The 27,964-nt window shown below is 35.1% G+C and overlaps 1 long non-coding RNA gene across 1 annotated transcript in view; it reads right to left on the reverse strand.

Moving 5' to 3' along the window:
- LOC108639407 overlaps positions 1-26,233 on the reverse strand; it is a 38,676-nt gene extending 12,443 nt beyond the window's left edge. The window contains exons 1-2 of the long non-coding RNA XR_001920438.1: positions 26,104-26,233; positions 9,552-9,594 (exon numbers count right to left, since the gene is read on the reverse strand). This is a non-coding gene — a long non-coding RNA (uncharacterized LOC108639407). The remainder of the gene's footprint in view (positions 1-9,551; positions 9,595-26,103) is intronic.
- Between the last annotated feature and the right edge of the window lie 1,731 nt (positions 26,234-27,964).

Raw genomic sequence — 27,964 nt, forward strand, 5'->3', positions numbered from 1 at the left:
CAGAATTCTTTATAACATTTAAACACATTACCTTGAGGTTTGGTACCCAGTTCAGATACAAGTTTCAAGTCTTGCTAGAAGGATAATATTCACTGGTCTAGCAAACAGAAAGATCCTCATTTTAGTTTGAGGTTATGCTCATCCAGCCTAATCTTCAATGATAGATAAGGCACAGAATTTTCCCTTCTAATACCTGCCTGCTGCTCAGAAACTTGTACTTAGACACACAAAGTCTGTGTAAGAGGAGTTCGTCTTTTCTACCTCTGTTTCTTCTGCTTATCTCAAAAACAGCTTGGTCTAGAAACTTATACATTTATTGCATTTACTAAGCCCAAAGGTGAACTGTGCACAAGGGTATATGCTATGTGACTAATTTAAAACTATTTGCTAAGGAAAAAGAAATTAACTACTGGATGCTATGCAAAATCTCTACAAAGATAATGACTTTAATGAAGAGTTCTTAACAGCCTGCAGGATTCAGAATCTCTTCTCTCAATGACACAGCAGATCATGGTAGTATACATGCCCAATTGTTCACTATTTAGCCAGCACAAATCCTTATTATTCAGTATTTCTCTCCACTGTGTCCTCACAAAGATGTCTCCCAAGACAGCAACATTTCAAAGGATTTAATAGTTGGTCTCATCGCCTCACTTCCTTAATTCCCTGACTTAGAGCTTTCAAATTTTGGCAAGCACTTTGCCTAAAACTTGCAGAAGTATAAGTACATTGGTTTAGCTGGTTTTGGTCCTGAAGCTTGCAAATTCTTTTTGTAAGGTCTTTAACAATTACTAGAGTAGCAACATCAGTAATAGTAGCAGTTTGCCCTGAGGCATTTATTCAGCAAAGCACTTTTGTATTATTTTCTATATACTTATCTGAATTCATAACAGTACTTGGAGCTTATGTATTTTGTGGAAAGGAACTCACCTTTTTTTTTCCAGTGTTGCATGTTGCAAAAGTGAAAAGTCTCTAAGATGTATTTATTCACATCCACATAGAATCATATCATATCAGAGTAATGGTCGATGTAGTGCACAGTGTAACATGTTGCTCATCTATCTGACCAAGGATGTCTTGGAAGAAAATACAAGGAAACCTGTAATGGAAAAATCTCGCCATGCAGAAATTTTTTCTCATTTCGGGTACATACCTCAAAGCATGAAAGTCTATTCATTTTAAAAGTAACCATGCATTTTCTCATGGTTCATGTAAAAAGCTGGTTTTGCCAGTTCATCCTGCCTATTATACTGTTTTTTTTCTTTGACTGAGAGCATTTTGTGTAAACGTTTATTCCTGAATTATGCTGAATGTATTTCGTCTTCTGAGTTAAAAACAATGTATTGCTGATCAATTTAAACAAGAATTAGAAAAACAGGTATAATTTTCTTTACAAATATCTGTATTTCAAGTGTAATCTGAGTATTACTGCTTTTATTGATTTCTGTAAAGTTTTAAATACTAGTCCAAACTAGTATACACTAGGTACACTGTGAGAAGTAAATACTTAAACCTTAGTCTTGGTTATGCAATTTTGGTTCTGATTTGCACCTCAAAATTCAATTATAGTGAAGATTTACCCCACCTGAAAGGGTTCATTTATTGTAAATAAATGTGCAAATAAGTTGAGCACCATTATTCTAAATTCTTTTGCATTAGTGAAAAGAAGTAGGTATCTTATATCTAGATCTTAGGTATGCCGAACCAACTCTCAAAAGTATTTCTGCCCAGTGACAAAAGAGAAACCAAAATGATGGGACTCCTTAATTAAGCTTTCAGTTAGATGTCAGAACTTAGATGTTTTTATGCAGTGCCTTTGTTTCCCATGCCGAAATCCAGTATCTTCTGATTCAAGGAAATTGAATTAATGATAAATTCTGGATCCTATATTAAAAAATTACAAATATACTAATCTATGCATGTAAATGGTCTCACACACCTTGCTGAATAGTTGGGTTTAAGACACATCCAGATCTCCTGTAAAAGGATTTCATAGGTTTGTTAGTTTATGTTGCTCTTTAACATTAAGTACACTGTTTGTGTTTAGAAGCCACATCCAGAGGTTGAGAGGTTCTGATTTCCTTAAAAACCCCTGATCAATGCCACATCCTGGGACAGGTATCCTAAAAAGCTCGCGTCTGTACAATCAAGCTGTGTGCCTTAGCCCACAAGATCCCAGATTCGTGTCAGTCACGTCCATATGGGCTTACCTATTTGTGGGTGATGTCTTTTCACAGATTGCATAGATTATTGAACAACAGGGATTTGGTGGTTATTTCTGGTTCTGAGTCCAACAATGGTGAGGGTCCCACCTCCCCATCGTCACCCATCAGGTGAACTGATTTGGTCTTGTATTTCCTCTTTTGGACAGGGGCGACTTCTAGTGGCTTAGGTTGCCCTTCTGGCTTAACTTCAACCTGAGTTGCCGTGGTGTCTGTTTTTTTATTGCCTTTCATTTTCTCAGTATGGTGCTGTACCATACTGAGCAGCATTTGGTAGGCAGTGGTCAGGCTCTAGCATGTTGCAGTAAGCTGTCCCTCTCTGGGGCTGCCACAGCATTTTCCCTTCACAAATCTTATCACTTTAACAGGGTCCTGAGGTTGTTCAGGGGTGAACTTCAAGACCACTGGAGAAGTGCTCCAAAAACTGGCCCATGTCCTCTCACATTCCATGGTGCTCAGAATTATCCACCCCTGGGGTGGGTCTCTGGACAATTACCTCAGGAATCTTTGACCTGTCTCTAGGCAGGGTAGACGCAGTAGATATATCGTAGTATGGACAGCCCTTAAGGAGGCACCAAGACTACACTATTCTGAGTATCTAGAGGGAATCCTATATTCTCAAAAGCTGTGTTAGCAGATCCAAAGGAACAGAAAGGAGTGAAATTCTGGGAAAAGCCATCTTCCCCTGTTCCTCCTACAGAACGAGTGCCATTATCAACAAAACTCCAGAGATAACACCCCAGGCCCAGGGCAAAAACAAGAGACAAAATAGTGGAGGCTCCTGCGCTGAACCATTCAGCTCAGGAGAACAAAGAAAACAATATGGTCCTACGCCCTCCCTGCAGCCAGAACACAATGGAAAGATAAGGAAAAGCAAAACCTGGAAAACTATTTTGTCTGAGATGAGTTATGCTTACAGAAAATGCTGACTGGCAGTGGACGCAGTTATCACAGTCCTTAACAGCTTGCCGTGGTCCTGGGTGGCAAGAAGAAACAACAAAGCAGCTACTCCCGACTTTGCTACAGTCCCAGTGAGGAGAAGCAGTTACGGGTGGTAACTGGGACTCCTGGAACAGCTTTGACCTGCAGCAAAGCCCTCTTTCCAACTCCTCATGCCAGCTGGGAGAGTGGCCTCTTCTGATGTCATGATGGAATGAATATTCATCACTTTAGCTCCATCCCCTGACTTGTAACCGTAATAAGATGCTAACACAAACCTCTGTATTTTGTATGAACAAGTGAATTTCTTACTTGTGTGTATAAATCATCTTCCTGTCCATCAGTTTAAACTGATGAGGCTGTTTCTGAAGAAGTTGGACACATTTCTGTCTTTATCTGGCTGAAGGCTGTTGCTAGGCAAGATGCTGTAAGACTTGGCCTTCCTTTGAGATGTTGAGCTACTGACAGTCCTCTTAACACCACGAGTACCACACAACCTCAAACAGCAGAGTATGCTGGTTCTCTTTCTGTCATGTCTTGCATCTTACTGCAAATTACTTAGAGATATAATCACTATCCAGTCATTTTACAGATACACTAAATACACATGCATACTTTTCCACCCTTTTCCATTTACTACTAGGTTTTGTCCTGTTTCTAAATATGTCAGAATGGGGGATTTACAATTGAAAGAGAAAATGAAAGAAAACTTTCTTCCTTTTCCAAGAATGTCTGAAATTTGATACATGTTTATTTCAGAGTAAGGAAAGGGTTTTTCTCAGATGAAGAGAAAATGTTTCTGTGTTGCTTCCATCCCAGGGGTTCAGAAAAAAATATCTCTTTTGCCTTTTTGTTCAGACAGAGCAGAAGCTATACCTGAAAGAACAGAGAATGAAAAAGATCCCTATACAGGTCATTCACTTAAGATTATATTTGTGGGTCCCTTCCAACTCAGAATATTCTGTGGGATATGCAGATGGATCTACAATTTTTGTACTTCTACTTGTTTCTATGTTATCTTTTTTTATACTTTACTATCAGAATCTCCCACTTACTGAAAATTGAAGGTGATATAGCCAGCATAACTATTCTGAACATAATTTGAATTTACATTGACCACAGTTCTATTTTTGTTTGTGCATAACTTACAACATTTAGCCTAGGATCCAGGGCTCTTTAATGTCACATGCTAACAAGAAAGAGTTATTTCTCAGTATGAAGTGATTTGATGGAAATTAACATGTGATTATGTTGAAATGTGCTAGTGAGTCATATGAGTCAAAATGCTTGTTTTTCACATACATTTGGTTCTGTAAAGGTTTCAGGCAAAAGTTAATGAGGTCTGCACTAAAGTGTGCAGCTAGACAGACATATTAATAATGTTGCCAGACAATCAATAAGAATAAATAATGATGTGTGATAATAACAGTAATAACAACAGACATTTATAGTTGGCTCAGAACAAAACCTGGAATATTCCGTTCAAATTTTGTGGATTACTAGCTCTGATATCAGATTTGGACCTTCTTGTGTTCTTGTCCTCATGGGCTAACACCTAGTTTTTCTAATAAGGCAGTGTAATACACAGACGTAATAACTTGCTCATATGTAATGCTGTGATAACATATTTATTGAAGTGTCTCAACATAATTTTTTACATAGTCATTAAGAATTTCTCAAATACATCTATGAAAAAAATAAGAAGATAAGTTTCATCTTAGACACGTAATGAGAACTGGCGGACTCTTCCTTTCTTTCTTTCCTTTTCTTTCTTTCTTTCTTTGTTTCTTTCTTTTTCTTTCTTTCTTTCTTTCTTTCTTTTTCTTTCTTTCCTTCTTTCTTTCTTTCTTTCTTTCTTTCTTTCTTTTCTTTCTCTTTCTGTATTCTGAATATGATAATTAACAGACTTAGAAATAAATTTCTAATTTAAGCTGAATTTCCTTATGCTCCAAGCCTCTGTTAATACCAAAAAGTTCAGATATCTCATTCTTATGAAAATATTTTAAGAAATAAAGTAAAGTATAAATGCATTTAGACTGAAATGCATCCATATGGATGACAACAACTGTAAAATGAATAGATCTACTTTTGTCAACAATCTTACAATTTCTATTCATGAATAACTTATGCTCCATTTATGCTCAATTCCTGCCTAAGTTCCACTGGAAAGTTATACAACACACCTTTTGCATATAAATTCTGCTAGCAAAAACCCATACATAGTCCAGAGCTGAAAAAAATGATACTTGCAGGTACCCAAATATTCATGAGCAGCCTGTTTCATCTGACAACTGAAAAGCTAAGTCAAGTGTGTGGTGCTCAGACTGGTGACCCTCCGATGCCTTTCACTGGACTGGCTGTACTTTATTAGTATTCAGCATCTATTATAACTTGGAAGAACAATAACGTTAAACTAGAAAAAAGGAAAACATGCTATTCCTTAATTGTGCTATGGCCTTCTTATGGGAATGGTAAATATTAACTACAATCTTTACATCATTAACAGTAATTCTGACTAATTAAAAGCCTTGTTAATGTTTTTTAGCTGTCATAGGAAATAGCTGAAGAAAGGAACAGAAATGAGAAGAGGAAGAAAAGAAAAAAGAAAACCTGCAAACTGCCAAGGAGTGACAAGAACACAGATAGCAGAGAAACACTTATGGCTAGTTGTGCAGAGACAGTGAGGTGAAGGGAAGAAAAAAGTTGCAACAGAGAAATCAACAAACAGAAACAGTCACAGAAAAATCCTAATATGCAAATAGAAATAAAAAGAATAATGCTTTCCTGTACTAAATAACAGCTACCAACATTGCAATTCACTTTCAGAAATCAGACAGGTTTATCATCATAACAGTTTGCTGCTATACATGCTGAACTTTGGGCTCAGTTTTTTCCCAAGAACTGAATATGGTGATGCTATTCCTAATACTGTTTATTTTTCTATTAACAACTTTTTGTTCATGTTTAATATAGGAAGCTGTTGTGTGCAACCACATTTTAAGAATATTTTTCTAACCATTTTCTGAGAGTAAAAAGAATATTTTTTTTTGGTAGAATTAATAATGTATATTTTACCCTAACAATTTTCACAGTGAAATGAAATGTGTAAAACTGTATTTCTGTCTGATATTACATAGTGTGTTGTGTTTTGCATGACACTTAATTGCACTGTATTCTTTACAACACAGAAATGCTATCAATTGTTTAAATAGAAAATATTATCTAGTTATTTTTGTAGGAAAGGAATTAGTGTATGCCAGTGAAACCAGTAACTTTGCAGTAAAATCAATGTCATTTTTTTCTAACACGTATTTGTATTACTCATAAATGCATCATTCATGATTGCTTAAAAGAACCCACAACTGTAATCATCTTTATCATAAGTTAACAAGAAAAAAACAGCGGAATCTCACATTCAGACCTTACTCTCCTTCTTTCAGAGCAATGTCTTAAGGTTGTAAGGAAAAAAACAAAATCACATAAAAATCTCACAAAACAGATGCCAGTCTTGAGAAAGTGGGTAGAAGCCTATATATTAAACAGGAAGCTGCTTAAAACCAGGCTGAGCTGAGCTGGGCTGAGCTTGATTGGGTTGGCAGAGATGCTCCTGGGACCCCATACTTTTAGCTGATTTTTTGCAGATGGATAATTTACAGAACCTTTTGCGTAGCCTAAGCTGTATAAAGTTTCCAGATCTGTACCACTGATAAAGAAATTGTGCTGATTTTGACTGTGATAGAGTTAATTTTGTTCACAGTAGCTACTACGGAGCTATGGTTTGTATTTGTGCTGCCAACGGGGTGACAGGACTTGAGGAAACATCATGAAGTTGAGTTTGGGGTGGTTTAGGTTAGATATCAGGAAAAGCTTTTTCATCCAGAGGGTGGTTGAGCACTGGAACAGGCTCCCCAGGGAAGTGGTCACAGGACTAAATCTACCTGAGTTCAAGAAGCATTTGGACAATATTTTCAGGCATGTGGTAGGATTCTTGGGGTGTCCTGTGCAGGGCCAGGACTTGGCCTCAATGATCCTGATGGGTCCCTTCCAACTCAGCATATTTTATGATTCTATTATAACATAAGGATATTTTTTTTTTGTTTCTGTGTAGTGCTTACATAGTGCCAAGGCCTTTTCTGCCTCTTACCAGTGAGGAGTCAGGAGGTGCACAAGAAGTTGGGAGGGGGCACAGTCAGGACAGCTGACCCCCAACCGACCAAAGGGATATCCCATAACATATGGCATGATGCATTTCAAGTTAGGGGAAGAAGGACAAAGCAGGGAATGTTCAAAGTGATGGTATTTGTCTTCCCCTGCCACTGTTACTTGTGATAGAGTCCTTCTTTCCTGAAGATGGCTGAACACCTGTCTGTCCATGAGAAGTGGTGAATTACTTCCTTGGTTTGCTTGCCTTGCGCATGTAGCTTTTGCTTTAGCTATCAAACTGTCTATACCTTAACCCACGAGTCTTCTCACTTTTCTGATTCTCTTCCCCACCCTACCCAGAGGGACGGAGTGAGTGGCTGTGTGGTGATTAGTTACTATCTGGGGTTAAACCATGACAGAAATGTATGTGTTTTTTAATATCTTGGGACTTCTTTGAAGCAAGGACAGGATTTTCAGTACTTTTAGGAAGTCTTTGTGATACTGAGATTTAAGTTGTTGTGTTTGCTCAAATTTGTGTATATGTAATAACTAAACTTGAGTGCACATACTTTTAACCGTTTTAGTCAAAGTGGATCAAGGTAAAGTTTGTACTAGTGTAAAGATAGCCACAGGCTTGTCTCTTTTTCCTAATACCAGGTAGGCTATGTCATTTTAATATTATGACATGGTAAAACAGAGAATTCACATACAAAGAAGTCATATTTCAGATCCCATTTAAGTTGTAAAAAGATGGATTTTCATTATCCATAAAAAATAGTAAAAGTTTAAAAAATTATCAACAATACCTAAACAGTATTAACTGAATTCACACAAGTTTGAGTGTAAGCAACAGTTTAATTATGCCTATGAGGAAATTTTTTAGTTTTATAAAGCTATATTTATTGTCATTAATCTTTTTTTCAAAGCAGAGAAGTACATTTCTCATGCAGTTCATTGTTATATGTATTGATAAGATATGGCAAATGAAGATGTTGCCTCATTTTCTACTTTTATGCCCCTACCACTGCAATTTTTAGATTTCTGATGGGAAACTCAGAGCATGGATTAACTGGAATGATAATTTAGCTCATGCTAAGGTAATATTTTCATCGTTTGAAATAAGTTTTTAGAAAGAGTTTATTTTCTGGAATAGATGCAGTAGAAAAAAACAAACAAACAAACAAACAAAACATTCTTGTAGAGAAAAATCCAAAGTAATTTTTTGCACAATAAAAAATTCTAAATTCCTATAAAATAATGTGATGAATTACTGCAGAAATAGCATTTAAAATGCTGATTCTTTGGATTGAAATGTTGTCATTTAAAAAGATCATAGTCTATTGTCAAATTTTTTTATCAATTTCTTTCTGCTTTGGGGACTTCAACTCTTCGAAATATGCAAAAGGCAACAATTTAAAAAGCTTTACCTTTATGTATGGAAGGTATGGAAACAAAGCATTTTAGTACTGCTAATAAGAATTATAGGGTTTTCAAAAAAGAAGAAAAAAACCACATAGGAACCCTCAAAAGGAAAAGATAGATTTCATGGGGCATCTGTTTAGCCTGCTCTAGTTAAAAACAGCATTCATCTGTAAAACATCAATCTGTCAGGCACATTACTAATATAATTTTTATGACAACATAACATATTGTGAAGATATGATCCTTTTCAATTTTCTTCAGCCCTATTCAGCAGACTGTCCTATTCACAGATCCTCTTTCAAATGACAATTTTTTGGTGAAAAACTAAAATCCCTACACCAGTAATTTAGGTTTACCAGTATCTTTGCTTTATATTTGCAATTACCATTCAAGAAAATAATCTCCCCCATAATTCTACAAAACTACTCAAATCCCAGTGTGGCCCAGATGTAGCATGCACTATAGGGGACTATATCAGCCTCGGAATTTCTGTGCTGCTGCTACCTGTAGAAATTTAGATTGCAGCATGCAGAACATAGTGGATTAATGAGAATATTTAAGCTACATATGTATATACATATGATTTAGTACAGGCAGGAAAAAGAAAATAATCTAAAATGCCTTTTATTTCACTAAAAATTTAATTGTATTTGCATGCATGCAGCCCACCACATTTATTCAATAATCTCAGTATTAATTAGAGCAAAGTCAACTTTTTTGCAGTATGTATATGTGCCCAGGTAACAAAAAATTTAGTTTACTATTTTTTTCCTACTAGGATTCCTGCTTCATGTCTCTATTATTTTCTTCAAATCACTCACTCACTTGATTCTTGGCACTCCTCTGTCTTTCCAGAATGTCTTCATATCTGAAAGTATAAAATTTTACCATGAAAAAAGATGCAAGAAACTTCCATTAATAGAAAGGCAGCCAAGCTTGCCTCTTCTGTGTTTCTACCAATAGTGGTAACTTACTTTGGTGCTTAAATCTGGTGAGGATCTTATGGTAACATCTACTCAGGAAACAACCGTACTGGTATCCTTGTCAACTTAGTTGCCTTAGTCAGCTTTCCATCTTGTCCTGCTCATGTAAACTTGGCAGCTCTAAGTGCCACAGCAGAATTCCATAACTTTATTGAAAATCTCCTTTTCCAGTGAGCCAAGCCTGCCTTTCCATGGCATAATGGAGCAGCATGAGCAGAAATCAAGCATTTGTGCCTTCAGATTGGGGTGTCTTAAACAGTTCTGCTCCGTCTCTTATTTTCTTCCACTTTCCTTTTGTAACACTGCAAAATGATGCTCATTGCTTAGTCAAAGGATTATTCCTCTCAAACTGAGTCTAGATTTCTTTCTCTGGTTTCACTAAGAATTTTGTCTTGTAAAAAAAACAGAGAGGGATTTTTTCTGTCTTGCCTTTGAGATACTCTGCCTATACTGTGAGTTCATTCATGGCAAAGAGTAATAATGCCGTTAAGAAGAACAAATAATTCTGCTCTAAAGTTTATTACATTCAGGTAGCATTATAGAAATAGCTCTTCTGAGGAAAAGTGGGGGGTAATGAATATTAAAGAAATTAAAATCATCAAAAAGAAAAATCTACATTTTAACTTCAGTTATCTCTCATTTTTACCTGGACTGTTAGCAGACTGAGAATCTCAATAATTTCTAGCATCTTTGCTCTTAATTTTCATTTTTCTCTCCTCTCCTCACAAACAATCAGAGCTGGTAGATTTACCTATTTCTATTTTAATGATTTTTAAAAAGCATCAAAGGAAAATTTGGAATAAAAAAAATCTGTTGTTTCATTGCTGTTGTAGGTTGACCTCACCAGCTGCCAGACGCCCAGCTGCTCTCCCACTCCCAATCTTCAACAGAGAGAGAAAATAAGATGAGAGAGGACTGAGATAAAAACAGGGAAAATTCTTATCAACTACCATCATGGACAAAACAGACTCAACCTGGTAATTTACCTCAAAAAGGTAATTTAATCTATTGCCAATTAAAATAAATTTGGATAGTGAGAAACAAAGATAAAAACTAAAAATATCTTCCCCCACCTTCCCTTCTTCCCATGCTCAACTTCACTACTTAATTTCTGATTCCTCTACCTCCTTCCCTGAATAAAAAAAAAAAGGCTAAGAAATAGAAAGCAAACAAGCATGCTGGTGGTTAATTATCCTAGTGGACTTTTATCGTTTGCATTGAGTCCGTGAATTAATTTGAATGTTATTCCTGTGAAATACTGCATTGTCAAGATTGCTTGTTTGGAAACCACACTTCCACAGGTATTTCTCAACTACATATGGTTCATATAGTTCCCAGTTCTGGCTTCAGTTCTTCTTCTTTCCCTTAGAATGCATGATAAAAAAAAAATAGTGATGTGCAGACATTATATAAGAATCACAGAATCATAGAATCAGCCAGGTTGGAAAGGACCTCTGAGATCATCAAGTCCAACCCTTGATCCACTACCACCATGGTTACTAGACCATGGCACTAAGTGCAACATCCAGTCTCATCTTAAAAACCTCCAGGAATGGAGAATCCACCACTTCCCTGGGCACTACACAGTCTAAAATCTAATAACTGAAAGTAGCTGCCATAGAAATTAAAGATCATGCAAAGTTTTATGTGAATTATTTTTGTCTTGGGATAAGTTTGCTTTGAAATCTTAGTTAAAAAATTTCAAAACATTTATTAGAAGCTTCTCATTTTCTTTTACAAGAGAATAATAGGGAAATATTGAATCAATTAAATCTTTATATACAAATATATTGATTTCACAAATATTGTCCAATAACCACTGTCTGATAGCAAAAAAATATTCTTTGTGAATTAAAAAAACCTATGTATTTAACATCAGAACTTGTCTGCTCAATATTGCAACTCATTAATTCAAGTTCTTCAGACTGGCAACTATACAAGTTCCTCAAATCTATTGGAGACTAATAAATTTGTCATGAAATATTCACATTGAGGAGTGATGTAAATGTATAACACACCACTTATTTTCTGAAAGAATTGATGGAAATTAGAAATAAGAGAGGTAAAAGAAAATACGCAGAAAATGTTTGTAGAATCTCAGTATTGAATTTGCCTAGTCATATTGATTGCTCAAACTAATAACTTATGCCAAATAACTTCACAGAAGTTGGATTCACAGTTTTCATGGTTTAAGAATGGTATTCTCCAATTTTGTGTTCCCACTGAAGCATTCCAAACCAAGCGCTGCTTGCTCACTGCCCCCCGCCTCCTCAGCCCTCCACCTAATCTTTCCCCTGTGGTGGGCTGGAGAGGACAATTGGAGGCACAAAAGTTAGAGATCACAGGTTGAGAAAAGAATGATTTATTTAAAACAGCAATGAGATAAGAAAATGAGAAACAACAATACTAATGACAGACTGTAGAAAAGAAATGTTATTGCTCACCCCACAGGCAATACCCTTGGCAATACCTGACCACTCTCTCCGTCATGCTACTCTGAACTGGAAATGAGTCCTTCACTTTCCCCTGGAAAATGATGTGAGGTGGTATAGAATAACCTCCCGGTCTTAGCCATGCCCCATCTTGGCTACTCCAAAACTTACGGCTGCCAAAACGAGAATGACAGTCTTCCTATATGTCTGTACTCATCCTATCTCAAAGAACTTCTACCTTTTTGGTGGAACAGTCAGGTGCATCATGATGTTAATAATAAAAATAATGAGAGTTAATATTGAAAGTAGATAAAGACATAAATAGGTAGCAAAAGTAGGAGAAGGGAGGGAAGTTATATTTCATTTCTACAGACATCTTATGTCTGTAAAGATGTAAAAAATTACAAAAATCAAGGCTACCATATATGGCTGAGACAGTTGGAATTGTGCAGCCTAGAGAAGAGAAGGACCTCTGGCAAGACCCTATAGCAGCCTTCCAGTACCTAGAGGGGGCTACAAAAGAGCTGCAGAGGGGTTTCTTACAACAGCATATAGTGGTAGGACAAGGGGAATTGGCTTTAAACTCAAAGATGGCAGTTTTAAATTACATACCAGCAAGAAATTCTTTACTGTGAAGGGGTTGAGGCACTGGAAGAGGTTGCCCAGAGAAGTTGCGGGTGCTCCAACACTGGAAGTGTTCAAAATCCAAAGGTTGGACAGAGCTTTGAGTAACCTACTCTAGTGAAAAATGTCTCTGCTCATGGTAGTGGGGTTGGAACAAGATGATCTTCCAGGTCCCTTCCAACCCAGGCCATTGTGTGATTCTGTGATTTTACTATTTCATTGCATTGTACATAGTTGAATTCTAAGAGAAGATGCAGAGGGAATGAAATAGAGAGCAAGAGGAGACCGTACATTCTGGAGTTCATATATAATATTTTTAAAGAGTTTAAGAACACAGAGTTGCCTAAATCCACAAGGAACAGCTCTTGGTGGCGGGGGGGGGGGAATAAATCTCACAACAAGTTTCAGTCAGCTCTGTGTGAGGAGAGACGCTACTGCATCCACATACAAAGCAAGACTCCTGTAATATATTTATCATATTTAATTTAAAATCTTAAAAATCTGTGAATGCTAAATAAGCTAGAGCAAAAAAAACTATGTCTGGAAGTTTTCCTAAGAGGCTGCATAGTACATGTACTTTACAGAAAAAAAAAAATAAAATTAAATATACTTAAATCATTCACATTAAAATGATAGAAAATAAATAACTGAAAAAATTTCTCTGTCCAATTTGTTCTCTTATAGCATTAAAAAAGATACCTTAAAATATGATAATTTAGCAAAAAATGGAGATTATAGCTTGAAAAGGTCATCACCTCTGTGTGTCCTGTCCATACAAAACAAGGCTACAGCAAACAGTATATTTTTTATTATATAGATAAATTTCCTAGAGAACTGATGCTGTTCTTGTTGTTACATGTCTATCAATTCACTGACATTCCAATACTGTTCTATAATACAGTGGAATCTTTTTTCTTCTCATTTTCATATGTTTTTCAGTATTTAGCAACAGATACTAAGAAGCGAATAATTTATGAATATCTCAGAAAAAAACCAAAAGCATAAGCCAACAATATATCTTTAAATTATAATACTTAATGAATAATACCATTTATGTTTTTATTTTCACTTCTTTTCAAAGGGGTGATTTATGTTTCTATTCGGCAAAATCTTCTCACTCCTGTGAGAATACGCTGTATTTACCCTTATTACTGGAAGATTTCTGGATGAATGAGGTCAAGATGTAGAGTTAATCGTTATCTTGATGAATAAGAATGGATACTGCTCTTAGTTGTGTATCTTATATAGAAGAAGAAGTAGAAACTTTTTTTAAGTTTTCAGGACTTCTGAAAGCAGAGGACAACTATTATTCCCTAACAAAGGAATAATTCAACTTTGAAAGTTACAATATTGTTACACATTTATTCATGGGAGAAATGCTAGCATGATCTAAGCAAGTTGCTCAAACATTGAAGGTCGTATGTCAAGAGATGGGCAGCATTGTTTATTATTGTAAACAACTAAGGTAAATTTTAATTTGGAAGTGTGGTTCTGTTGACAGGCATTCTACACTCTTGAACAATTATCTTGTTTGTATTTGTTAATAAGGTGTGAAAACTTAAAAGGTGGAACAATCACATGTGCATACTGTACTGAACATTTCATAATGTCCCTGTAAGCTGTGGAAAATGTAGCATTGATACCAGCAAGATATTTCATTCAGATATTAATACGATCTTGTACATGCCAAAGTGAGATTGTAGCTGGAGATACAGTGAACTATCTAGAAGTCATTTGGATAGTGACAGAAAGAATACCTTTCTGACTGTGTATCACTTATTCAATGTGCTCTGGTAGTCGATGAGAAAACTAACCTATCTGTATGAATTCCCTAGTGCAGAAATCAGGTTATCAATTCATTTTCTTCTTGTTTGTTTTTCTGTCTCTGGGACAAGCAGTCTTACAAGCTTTGCTTCCTATCCATAAATATAAAATTTTGAACAGGGTCCTGACTTAGCACGGTTTCTGTGAAAACCATACTATTAATTATGATGGTTTGCACTCAAGACATACTTCAAACTCTATAGTTTTCTTTCTTCCTCTTTCGTCTATGGCAATTAAATTCATTAAATCTAATCCACTGAATTAAACAGAATACTTCCAAGTTTGAAAACTCAAATATCGAAAAAAATTTGTTCATAGTAATGCATAGGTAATATTTTTTTCCCTAGTATAGTACTACTGAATGCAAATAGAGTCTGTAAAAAATTAGGGAAAAGAAAGGTGCCACTCAGTCCATGGTATATTGATAATTTTTCTTTTTTTACTACTAAAATCTAAGGCATTTATTACCACTGTTATGGCAGCGCAAGATATGCAAATCTTTTGCAACTGCATTGTGACAGATGGTAGAAGTATTTAATATGCCTGTTTCCAGTTTGGTTTCTAAGTCCAATATATGTTGTTAAAAGATTGGAAGTTGGACAGGAAGGATTAAAGCTGCTTGTTTGTCTTGAAATAGCTGCTACACTTTGAGGTGAGAGGGGCTGTTTGGAGACAGAAGGAAACAGCTTTGTCTCCGAAATCTTTTGATCATGACCAGGCTTGGAGAACCTGGGAGTGGGTGTCTGGCAGCACAAATGCACTCTGAAAGACCCTGCAGTTTGCCAAGAATACTCCTATAGCAGGGAGTTAATTCATCCACGGTGAAGCATCTGAGGTGACAGGGGCTGAAAACTTTTAGCACGGGGATTTGATGAAGAGCATCTAACCCAGAAAGCCCCTAAAAGGTGTTGGTCTGTTAGTTCTGGAGCAAAACACTTGTCCTTCAGGACCCAGGAGCTTCCTTTTTTCTCAGATCTTCAAACCTTTCTCAACAACAGAGTGACGTTCTCTCTGTGTAAAGTCTTACCCTGAGCTTGCGTATTATTTTAGTATTCCAGACATACAGTGGTGTTGAGAGCTAATAAGCCTTCAGTCCTTCAGTGTGTTTTGATGTTTTCACTTTAAAGAGAAAAAAAATGGTGGAAGGGAAAAGGGAGAAGTTGCACTGAAAAGATCTGGTGGACTTTGGCCTCAGACTTTTCTTTATATTAATGACAGCATTTGGGATAGAAAATAGATTACCACATCACAGAAACCATGAAGCCAAAACTCTAGTGCAGACACAAATATGGCTTCATTCTTTTCTTATCCACAGGAGAATATCACTAACATGAATATAATCTTTTAATCGGAGAGGATGACCAAACCAATTTTTCTCTCTTTTGCAGACTTAACTGCTTCAATACATATGTGTTTGAAGAAGCTGCATCCAGGCTTAAGAATCTGTATAAATGTGTCATATATTCAATAGGGGGAAAAAATAATTAAAATAGTAATGGAAATTTCATGTTACAAATATCGTGACTGCTTTAATTTGGAGGAGGTTAACCTCACTAGGAAAACACAAAAGAAATTTTCCAAATGTACATCCTTAGCTCTTGTACAAATCTGTTTCTCTTTTAGGAAAATTCCCTTAGCAAATAGTGCTGGAGAAAACAGTTTTGCTATAGAGAAAGAAAGAGTTACGAACTGTATCAAAAGATTAATTTTGTAACTTCATGGACTAAAGCATTAAGAGGGAAAATAATTAGGATGCCAAGTACAGTACATGCTTTCATGTTTGACTTTAAGAAGGAAAATTATTCTTAAAAGATATGGCAATTCAAAACCTTGGCAATCCATTAGATTACTTAAGTCCTCAGCAGAAGGCTTGTACACAAACTTACTGATTACATACCACTTATTTTCTTAAATAAACTGGGAAGTTAATTTTTTTTCATATAGAGAATTGTTCTAAGAGAAATTAAACGTTTTGTTGGTGGGTTTGTTTTGGGGGTTTTTTTGGTCTTTTTTTTTTTCATAATTTTCCCAGTGTCATTAATTTTCAGGAAAAGTTAACCCTTTCTGCTCTAGTCAATTTAAAAAATCCCTGAAGATAATAATTTTGAAGTTTTATTGCTCTGTCTTCATATACATTCACCTTTGTTGGCATAAGATATCAATATTATGATCATAATCCCTAAAATTTTCAACATGTAATAATTATACTATAATTTATTATATTACTACCTATAGAGATAGAGAACGTAAATTTACAAGTGTAATAACACATTTTCTTACTGGAAAAACATCGATTTTTCTCATGTTAATGATGTTAGTGAAGTTATAGTTAGGTTTGTCAAAATTTTTCATCATATACCATGTTTTTTGGGGATTTATAACTAGTATACTAAATTGCTGCAGTCTTAGATTTCACACAGGGTACACAGTCTTAGTGAGGGAGAGACATTCATTTTACCTTTTTGATATTACTTTAGATTTTATAGATACATTTGACAGTAACATAATGCAGGTATATAGCAAACTCAGTTTAAAAATTTCCTATGTTAGTTTAGAACAATGAAGAATTGCCACCGTGACATCATCTGTAATGAAATGAGCTTTTTGAGACATACAGAGAATTTACTCTCCAAGGCAATGGAGACCTGGTTGTCTGGGATGATTAGAAGAAAGGGGTGAAAAAACACACAAATGCTTAGCAGGGAAAGGAAGGGCCTGGAATCTGCAAGTTGAAATTGCCTGCTGATGGCTAAACCATGGGTACTGTCCAAAAGGACAGCAAAAACACTATCTAGAGTTAGTGAAAGACTCAGACGAAACATTTGAGAGTCACTTAGGAAGCCAAGACCATGGTCACTGCAGGCCATTGCAGCTCATGAACAGGTTGATAGCAGTTGTGGTCACAAGATTGAGACAGAATACGCTAGTCTTGTTTTCTAAAACACATTTGGATGGGGAAAACTGTTTCAGTTTTTGTGGCTGAAGAGTCATTGGAAGTTCTGTGCATAAGTGAAAGAATTTTGGAAGGATTTCCATGCCATTTTTCCTAGTCTTTTCATCTAATTTTTCCAAGTGTAACCCTGTCCTATTACTGTCTTCTAATAGTCCTATTATATAGGATCCACTAATATCTACTGGTATTCAGTCATATTTTATGGTGAATCTTTGTTCTTAAATTTGTTCATAAATTGCTTAGTTTCACACAGGTTGCACTCAAAATGAGGCAGGGGGAATGTAGTTTAACTGATAAAAAAATTTCAGGTCTCAAAAATTCCTTAACTTCTACCAAAATTCAAAAAAATTTCTTTTTCTATCAACACTCCTTGTTCTCCATAAGAAATTGCTATTTTAACACATGTAGGTCACTGGACTCTAATGAAGTCTACTTTCTTCCCTCTGTTTTGTTTTTTTTTTTTGGTTGGTTGGTTTGGTTTGCTTTGGTATTTTTAATAATGTATTTATTGCATTTATCTTAGATGTTAATTCCATATCTTTTAACTTTCCTTTTGAGTCATATAAGGGTTATGTCTTTTTTTTTTCTTCACTTGATGTTTAGTGATTTTTTTTTTTGAGCTTTCAGTATTGCCCCTACCATCACCACAGTCAGCATTTAAATTCATGCATATGACATGGAAACAGTTCATAGTTTTAAGGATCAATAAACCCCTTCAGGCTCAGACATGACAAAACCTTGATTTTATTTAAATGTCCAAATTTTTTTAGACTTTTTTAACGAGAAGACTGGCATTTTTAGGCTGCAACAAATCTATTTTTCAATCACTGTAAAAGTTTCCATGTACAGTAAACAAATACATTTTGAATGCCTCAGATTTACTGTGTATAAATCAAACTAGTCTTCAGGTACAGTTGGTGAATGCTAGTTGCCCAGGATGTTTCAGAGCGAACTCTAGTCTAGTTTCATTCTATAACTTCATTAGCAGAATTTTTTCAGGGGCATCTCATGTCCACATGCAATAAGTCAGATCTCAGTGAGGTACTTTGCAGAGGTGAGATCACTGACTATATAGACAGAGAGAAAAACTGAGAGAAAGTTGAATTGGGAAAAAAAAAAATCAGTTGACACAAATTTTATGGTTTAACTAAAGCTACAGACTATTGAGGAAAACCTTAATTACCTTTCAAATAGTTTAAATGTTCGAATGAGACTGATGGAGCTGCTGACATCCTAGCAATTCCCAGCTAAATACCATGAATATTAGTGTTGAATTGGCATTTGCAGAGCAATTGTGAGACTGCAAGTGAAAAGAACATTGTACATTTTAAAGCATAGCCATTTCTGTACAAAGCACTGTTATCTGACTAAATTTAGAGTATTGACAGCCTGTCTTGAATGAATTAGTTTAGAAATGAACTTGTCTTACTTTATTTTAAGCATTTCGTCTTAGGTCTTTGGTACAGAAGAAACCTCAAATGCAACTTCAGATGACTAGGAAGTCTCCTTTAAAAGAAGTGTTATTGAATATTCCTGAAGTTTTGTTGAAGTGTTGCCATGCTCTATTTAGATTACTAAGTTCTTATATGGACTCTTCTCGAAGTTGAAAGCTTATTCATGTAACAATATAGTTGGAAATTTTAGCGTAAATATACTGGAGGAACTTGTATTTCAGGTTTTATAAATCTGTTGATTTGATAGCCTAAAAAAGAAATTTAAAGAACTATTGCTTTCATCCTTTTTCAATGTATGAGCATTCGGGTGACTGAAATACGGCCTTAGACATAACTGGGTAGAAAGTCAAACTAATTCCTGTCAACTACAGTAGGTAGTACAAAAGTAAGAAAGTACAGAGATCTTTATTTCCCATAATTATCCACCTGGTGGTAAAATTCTACTGTTTTATTTTTGATAATTTAAAAATAATTTGGGTGTGATGAAAGTCTCAGGATTGTCATCACTTTTTCATAGCTTTATATGTACTGGAATGTAATTCAATGTGCACTTGAATTCATTTAAAATATTTAAAAAGTCTCTGACAAAATGTACATTTGGTTTTTTTCCTGTCTCATTCCCTATCCAGTTATGTCTATGGCCATATTTCAGTCATTATAATCTGGCATCTTAACTTTTAATATCTATTCATTGCAATTATAAGAAATAAAAAAGTGATACGGTTTACAGAAATTATAATTCAATTAAATCATTATGATTCTGAGGAAATATTTTTAATGTATCATTCTTTTTAATGTTTCATTCTTTTTAACAGTTAGCTGCTTATCTATGAACTCACGATTTTGGAGGAGGAAATATCTGTTTTTCTGTATAAAATCTAGTTCACTAAAGTAGAGGCAAGTTTGTATTTGCCTTCTGGCTTACTAATGGAATACATAATTTTTATATTTTCTATTTGTTGAAGAAGAATCATGTGAGATTTTTAAGTTCTAAGTGTCTTTTTTAGGTTGACAATATATGTAATACAAGTGAACTGTGAAATAATGTTCAAAACATCTGTATCAGTTCCAATCCCTTATGTTTTTCATTTAAAAATCAAATAAACTCAAAACTGAGGTACTTAATTCTTAAACAACTAAAAAAATTTACTTTATTATTCTGCTTTATTTTTCTCTTTCTCATGCACACATGCTTGCTTTCTACTTTAAGATAAATACAAACTATGGAAAGCTTAATTAATACTCTGTCTGAGCAACTACAAATGCCCCAAAATTAAGCTCTTCTTTTCTGTAAAGTCTCATTCAGTTCAGCTCTTGGGTTCATGCTATGGAGTCAATGACCAAAAGAAAATCATAAAATCATTACCGATGAATTTTTAGATGGCTTGAAAATTGAGAGAGTAGTAAATAATAAAGAGGATTTATTACTCTACAAAGTTATCTGGATCATTTGACAAGTTGAACATAATCAAACAATATCTGGTTCAATACCAGATAGGGAAGTCACCAGCAGAAAGGGAAGTCATGTATTTAGATGCAAATAAATTAAATTGTATTTAGAAGGTGAAACACTCCAGCTTGGAAAACAGTGACACACAGGAAGAGCTGGGCTAAGATCTAGTCCACTTAAACCCGAGATGAGTCCTAAAAATTAAACCTGAATAGAACCAATCTTTAAATAAACACACGATCAAGTCGCAACACCTACTTTTCAACAGTGCCTAATGTGCAGATACAGAAACCATCAAGCTTGTTTCTACAGCACCTTTGTTGGTAGTGACAGACAGATCTGTTTTTTACATAAAAGCTGGAATACTGACACAGAACTTCAAACTTTACTTTAGGTCCTTTTTATTCTGAGCGGGATTCAAGCTGTGGGCCTGACTAAGAGGCTATGAAGTATCACAGGTGGGAGTGAGAGTCATGAGAAAGGAATGAGATCTGAAATAATATTAGACAAGAAGACTATAATTGCTGAAAATTGAAGAATTACTTTTCTGGTTCCAGATTTCATGATTTGTTCTGCTTTTTATACAAGATAAGAAATGCATTGAATTTTCAGACAATAAAGTTTCAAATCCAGTGCTTATAATTCTGGGTAGGATGCTTTCCTATGTTCTCTCTATCTGACACATGGGGGAAATGGTCAAGGGCATAGGGACCATGCATTTTTTGACTTTGATAATGCTAGGGAAATGGAAAGGCTTGAGAAGGAACGAACAGATCCTGTGAGTTAACATCAGTTTGTTGGACTGGTGTTGATAACTGGGTTTGGCTTTTACAATCATGGATCCCTCTCTGGAATAGGTGGGATCCACTTGTCAAAAGTGTAAAGGGTCTTCCAAATTAACAAACACACAATAAGAAGGAGAAGGGTTAGCAATCATTGTTTGCTCCTTCCTTAGAAAAAGAAATGTTTACTGCCTTTGGAAAAAGACTGCTTCTGGAAAGTGTGCTGGTCCTGCTACACAAGAAATTTCACTAGATAACAAACTGCCTCCCTCTCTCCTCAGAAGTTGCTCACTCTATAAATTTTTCCCTGTGGTTTTCTAAGACAGCTTCAGAAACATAAGTTGTTTGAATTAATTTGAAAAATGAACTCATTTTGGCAAACTTTGCCTCTACGTCTGTGGGAGCTGGAGTTTTCCAGAGAATAGCAATCCCAGAGTGAACATTTATCACTGAAGCACTTTAGAAGACCTCTCTTTCACCGTAAAGAAACATGAATAGCTATGAAGTGTTTTAAATAGCTTAATTATATGAAACATTTTCTAGCAACTCAAGTCTGTAAGAAAATTTTTAAAAAAACAGTTCACTGCTTTACAAACTACGTATAGTCTAACAGACATCAAAGACATTTTTAAATGTTTTTTTAATGTCATAACTGTGAGTTGATTATTAAATTATTTGAAGGGTTGAAAGATGAAGTTTGAGGTTTAGCATTACCTAGCCTCCAGATTAACCTTCTGGTTGAATTCCAGCAGATTAATTCCATCCTTATGTTTTATTATAATCTTTTCACAGGGGTAATTAGGACCTTAAATTTGATAATTCTTTTAAACAGACCCGATTCAACCCAGCTGTTGGTAAACTGAAAAGTTTCACATTTTGTCTGAAGTCAGGACAATTTAGACAGTACATTTGAAAAATATAAAGTTATGATTTTAGATGGAAAATGACCATTCATTTTATCAGTTAGCACTTTATGCCAATTAAGAGCAAACTAATAATACTATGCCATAGTTATTTCCTCTCTGGAAAAAAAAGAAAAGAAATACTTCTATGCTGTTTTGTACTGTTTGCTTATCTGCGGTCGCACTGAGGTAAATAAAAAAACAAAAGACAATTAACTTTCCTGTTATATATCAGACACAGAAGTGAGTAAGCCATTCACTATTATTTACCAGGAAGTACAATAAATCTCCTTTTGCCTATCCAAGACTTAAGTGGATTATGTCATACAGTAGTGATAAAACATTTTGTAAGGGATTATAGTAAAAACTCATTGTTGTTGCTGCAATTAACATTTATTGTGCTATACATTGTGTAGATTTGTATAAAACGGAAGATAATCTAAATATTGAGATTAATTTTAACTATGATTAATTTTTAAATAATATTGGACAGATTTTTAGTTCTGTGAAATAATGGATCACCACAGCTTTTGGTGAAGTTTACCGAATTTTTCTGGCTAGGACTCTGGTCTTTGTTCTGTGTGAAATTCCATAAAACTGCTATAAAAAAAAAAAAGGCAGCACAATACTTTATCTTTTGTGATCTAAATTTCATAGCTTTTCGTGGTTTTCTATTGTTTCCTTTTTTTATATAATATCACTTCAAAAAAACCCCAAAACAAAATGCTTCCTCTCCATTAAATTTTAAGTTTACTTTTGTGAGAATTGAGCAGAAAAATATAAATATGATTAAAATATTTATAATATTATAAAAAGATAAAAATATTATAAATAGTTTACACAAACCTAATGTATTTTCTTATGGTCATAACTACATATTATATACAAGGGAAACGGTTCACATTAAAATTACATACCATACTCCCCATGACTGTGCCATACTCCTTTGGATTGAAATACTAAGTATGCTGGAAGTTTTGGGGGTTTTTTGTATAATACTCAGTAAAACAAAAATTTTAAAATTTATAACAGTTCAGATTTTACCTCTATATTTCTTCTCTTCTTTTGCTATTTTTCACCTGAATTTCCTGGATATTCTGAATGTTTGCATATGCTTAGGTACATATTAATTGGTAAGATCTTGATGTTTTGATGCTGAATGAACCTTAACACAGGTCCACTGGATAGCTATTAATAATAAACACCCAGGTAACTAAATATACTGGTGCTTTTAAGTTACTTCTGGAAAAAGGTGGTGGTTTTGCTACAATTTATGCAGATATTTAATTAAAATAAATGTATGCCACGTATTTAGAAACCACAATATTTAAAATCCGTTTTTCTGGGAAATACTACCTCTTTAGAAATACTGTTACCTTCAAAGAAATCTTGGTTAACTTACACACCTCAAGGTGAAATCAGATTTGAAGATGGGAGCTATGAGGGTGTGCAGGAGGATTAGTCAGATGTTAACTTGCACAATTGTATGCTTTGCTTAAACAGATTTTTTTTACAATTTCTGTAAAACAACATGATGAAAACATGAAATGGACCAAAAAACAGAGATCAGGCTGTTAATATACCCTTGTAAAATCTGTAGAATAGGTATTAGAACTATCAGTAGTGTTTTGATCTTTGTATTGTTATTAGGAAACTTACATTTTCTTCAGTATCCTAAGTGGAATGAATTAAGGATCAAAAGTGTTACTACACTTGATTAGAATTCAATTAATATATTTAGTCAAAATATTAGCGGTATTGACATTCAGGATTTCAAAATATATTCTGATATATTTTATTTCCAAAATTCTATAACAAAGATTTCAGAAACCCTATTTTATTTACCTTACGAGAATGTCAGGTTTTTTTGTTTACCTTCAATATTTTTCACTTTCATGTTCATTTACACTTGTGCAGAAAGTATCCAAAACTGAAAAAAAGGAGTTCAAAAATTAAACAGACTCTTTATATTGAGCAGGAAGGAGATGTTTAAAATACATATTTTTACATTTTTTTCTGATTTTTTATCGTCCAAACCCAGATATATATCCATTTCAGTTCTCCTGGCCACTTTCTTTATTTTACACGTCTTTAATTTGCCCAGAGCTCTGAATTTTAAATCAATCCATTTTTCCATCACTTTATCCTGGAATCCAAACATTAACTTTCAGACTTGTTGCTTGTCACGAATGTTTGTTTATTAAATACTATTTTCTTTGCTATAGTCATATTGCATTTCATTTCCTAAGATTTATAGGAAAATTTTTGTTTCTAAGTATTCACAAACACTGCAGTTTTAATCATACCTGATTAGTTAGTTGAGTACCAACTACTTTATATGGGAGTAACTGCATAATGTGAGAGCAATTATGTGATTAGTTTATTTCTTCTAAGTTTAAGCATTATCAAGAGACCAAAAACTGAGGGTTGTGAGGTAATTTTTTTTCAGCAACTTTATCTGTTATCACCATGTGATGTTAACTATTTTACCATGTTGTTAAGGAATTGTGCTGGATTCTGAAATAGAAGTATAATGTTTCACAATGGTATCATTTTTTTTTCTAACATGTGCTGGCCTTATGATAAATCCTAGGACTGTCTATGCTGTAAGCCATGCAGAATTTTCCCAGTATATCAGAGAAAGAATTAGCGGTAGACCAGTAATCAGTGTAGTCATTTTAGTAGAGCTGCAGCAAGCCAATTCCTCCTACTTTTGAGATAATTTCTTATGGTGCTGTATAAGGCTGACACTTCAATGCTGTTTCAGGATCTCAGCTAGCATCTTCTTATTTGACAGTGTGTCACTTCAGATACTGCTTAAACTGACTGAGAGCTGGTCAGGGGATTTCCCACACTGTGTTACATTACACAGTGTATTCATGACCATAAATGATTTTTTTATCAGTTTCATTAATATTTTATACTGACAGTATGCATACTGGTACCCATTGCTGTCAGTAAAAGTTTTGGTAAAGACTTCTTAGAAAAAAAATTGTCTTTAAGACACCATAAAATAGTCCTTTTTTTTTTCTGCATTGTCCTGGGTTTTCTCACAGGTGTGGACATGGCTAGGTTTGCTACTCTATACCATCCCCATTTCTGGGGAACTAACTTCAAGAGGGAAAAAAAATGAATGCATGCTGGAAGGATGCCATTTTTTTCTGTTTTTTTCTTGGGGAAGTTGCAGAGACCAGCGATGCAGACTCTCTCACTCCTGCCTGTTCCTTCCTGTACCTCAGGAAGAATGCAACTCCAAGTGGCAAACTCAACCAAACCTAGCAGAGTTCATGCACTGTGGTGCCCATGCCAGAAGCAGCTGCAGGGAAGAGCGATAGTGAACCTATTCGAGAGGAGGCAAGCACAGCCAAGCAGAATGGAGCAGTCTGGAGTGGATTGCACTATGCGGAGTTAAATCAGTCTGGAAATCGGGCAGCACAGTGCAGATGATCCAGCTTTTTGGAGGGTTGTCCATAATTGTTTTTCACAGTCTTGGGCTTGGGCTTGGGGAACACTGGCTGCAGAGAGAATCTACCATCTTGTCATTGTCTCAGGAATAATTGCGGTCGCTGTGAGCTTCAGAGAAAATATGCCATCTTGTTTTTGTCTCGGTGATGGCGTGGAACTGAGTCAAGATGGTGAACAATTTTTGTGCATAAAGCACCTTATCTATGATATACTTTTTTATTAATGTTGTTAATGTTGCTATCCCTGTGCATTTCTTCTTCCATTGTTGTTTGCTTTCAGTAAATTATCTCAACTCCACAATGTCTTTGCCCCTTTCTCACTGGAGGGGTGGGGAGGGAAAGCGGAGTAGCTTATTTAACTGTTTGAGTACAGCTACATTTTCTTGCTTTCCAAATCAGGACTTTCTAGACTTAGTAACAATACAAAACAAAGTGAAACCATAATGAGAAACAAATGAACAAACAAAGAAACAAACCATTCAATAAAATATTAATAAAACATCATCTACCTTAGTGAATGGGGTCCTGCAATTCCAGAATTTCTCTCCTTTTTGCCCAGGTTTCATAGAAAAGGGACAGTAAGAGTCTTCCTGAGACACACAAAATCATCGAAAAAAACACTTACACCTTGTATTTTTCCTATCTTTTTTTTCCATTCTAAGGTTGGTGATAATGTGTGGCTTTTCACAGGAAGAAAGGGTCGGCACACTTCGAGGGTCCAAGGTGAAATGGCCTCTTTATTAAAATGGCTCTCACCTTCTACAGGCTAAGCTGAGAACTCGCTAGAAGGAGAGTGTAACTGGGGAGGAGCAAGGGCGGAGGATGCAAAACAGGGGGATGGCACAACCATATAGGGAAGGGTACTGCAATGCAGCAAAATTCAACCAATGAGGGGGAAGGGTTCAGGGCCATGAGGGACAAGGAAATTTTCCAGGACTTTAAGCACAGTACATAGGGAATTATACAGAAAATTAGGAAACATGACATAAAACCCAAAATGCATAAACTCAAATAGTCCATTACAATCTGTATCCATTTATAAAATGGTTTCATCTTCAGGAGGAACCTTGAGTTCGATGCTTTTCTTCCATTCTTCGTTTTCATCCTCCAACAGTAGTGCACTCAGAAGTCGAAGCAAATGTGTGAGAACAGTTGGGTTTAGGTCATGTTACTGAATTATCTATCATCTCTCTTCTAAGGCAGAGACAAACCCAGCACTGACACATCACTGGAGCTTTTCCCAAGTTGATCTGTAAGTCAGCAGTGTTTTGTCTCTTGTTTTGTCAGTAGTCAACAGAAATGAATGTTAATGATAACTGATATTGTGAGAAAAAATATCAAATGGCCTTTAGTTTATAGTCATGTTCTTCATTTCCATTGTTTTACACAATTAAAAAGCCAGTATGGAGGGAATAAAATCCATCCAAACATAAATTCTATAGGTTTTATCTAAAAACTGTGGCCATGACAAATATTCACAGATATGCACTGCTGTCTCAGATATGTCAGTGACCAATAAGAAAAGTTCAGTAGCCAAAGAAGTTCTACTGATGCTTGGCTAGATCAAAAAAAAAAAAGAACTTCTCATGTCACTAACTCCCACACCCATTCAACATCTCATCTGAAGACAGGCAGAAGACTTGGTATACATTTAATAAATACGTGCTATTGCATTTTTGCAGTGTTACATTTTCAATACAGTATAGATAAGTCAAAGCATGAAACAATTTAAGGCAAATGTGTGAAGAGTCAGGTTTGTGATAAAGAAGTAGTGAAATGAACAGTGTTTCATGCCTTGTGTTTCATTGAACCTTATAGTAGCTTTAATGCAAAAATCTATAAATAAAAGAATTAAAGGACATGTAGTGTACTTGGTCTTAAATTAAGAGATATTGCCACCACTATAGAACATTGTCAAAAGATAATGATGTCCTGCTACCAAACACTGTAAATTTTGAGGTGAAGTCAAGAAATTTATTTTCCAAGTTATTGATTTTATGACAAAATTCTATTACAATGACTTTATTTCTAATACACCAAATGATAGATGCATATGTAATAACTTTATGTGATGGATGTTGATGCAGTAAATTGACAGCAGCTTACAGACTGCATGGATTGGCTACAACTCAAATGCAAGTACATGTGTATGTATGTGCCTTTCAAACATTCAAAACTGATCTACCAACAGAAGCAGAGTTTTATCCCTATTATTATACCTTTTTTTTGATGATTAATAGACTTTTTTTCCATTATCTGAAGTATTTTTTGTTAGTTAGTATTTCTACTGAAAGATTGAATGGCATAGATTAATCAGCTACCTGTTTTAAGGTACCTTCAATCTTTGTAGGCTGTTAGATAACAGAACAT

Source organism: Manacus vitellinus, unplaced genomic scaffold (assembly GCF_001715985.3).
Source record: "Manacus vitellinus isolate BGI_N305 unplaced genomic scaffold, ASM171598v3 scaffold_2_pilon, whole genome shotgun sequence".
NCBI lineage: Eukaryota > Metazoa > Chordata > Aves > Passeriformes > Pipridae > Manacus > Manacus vitellinus.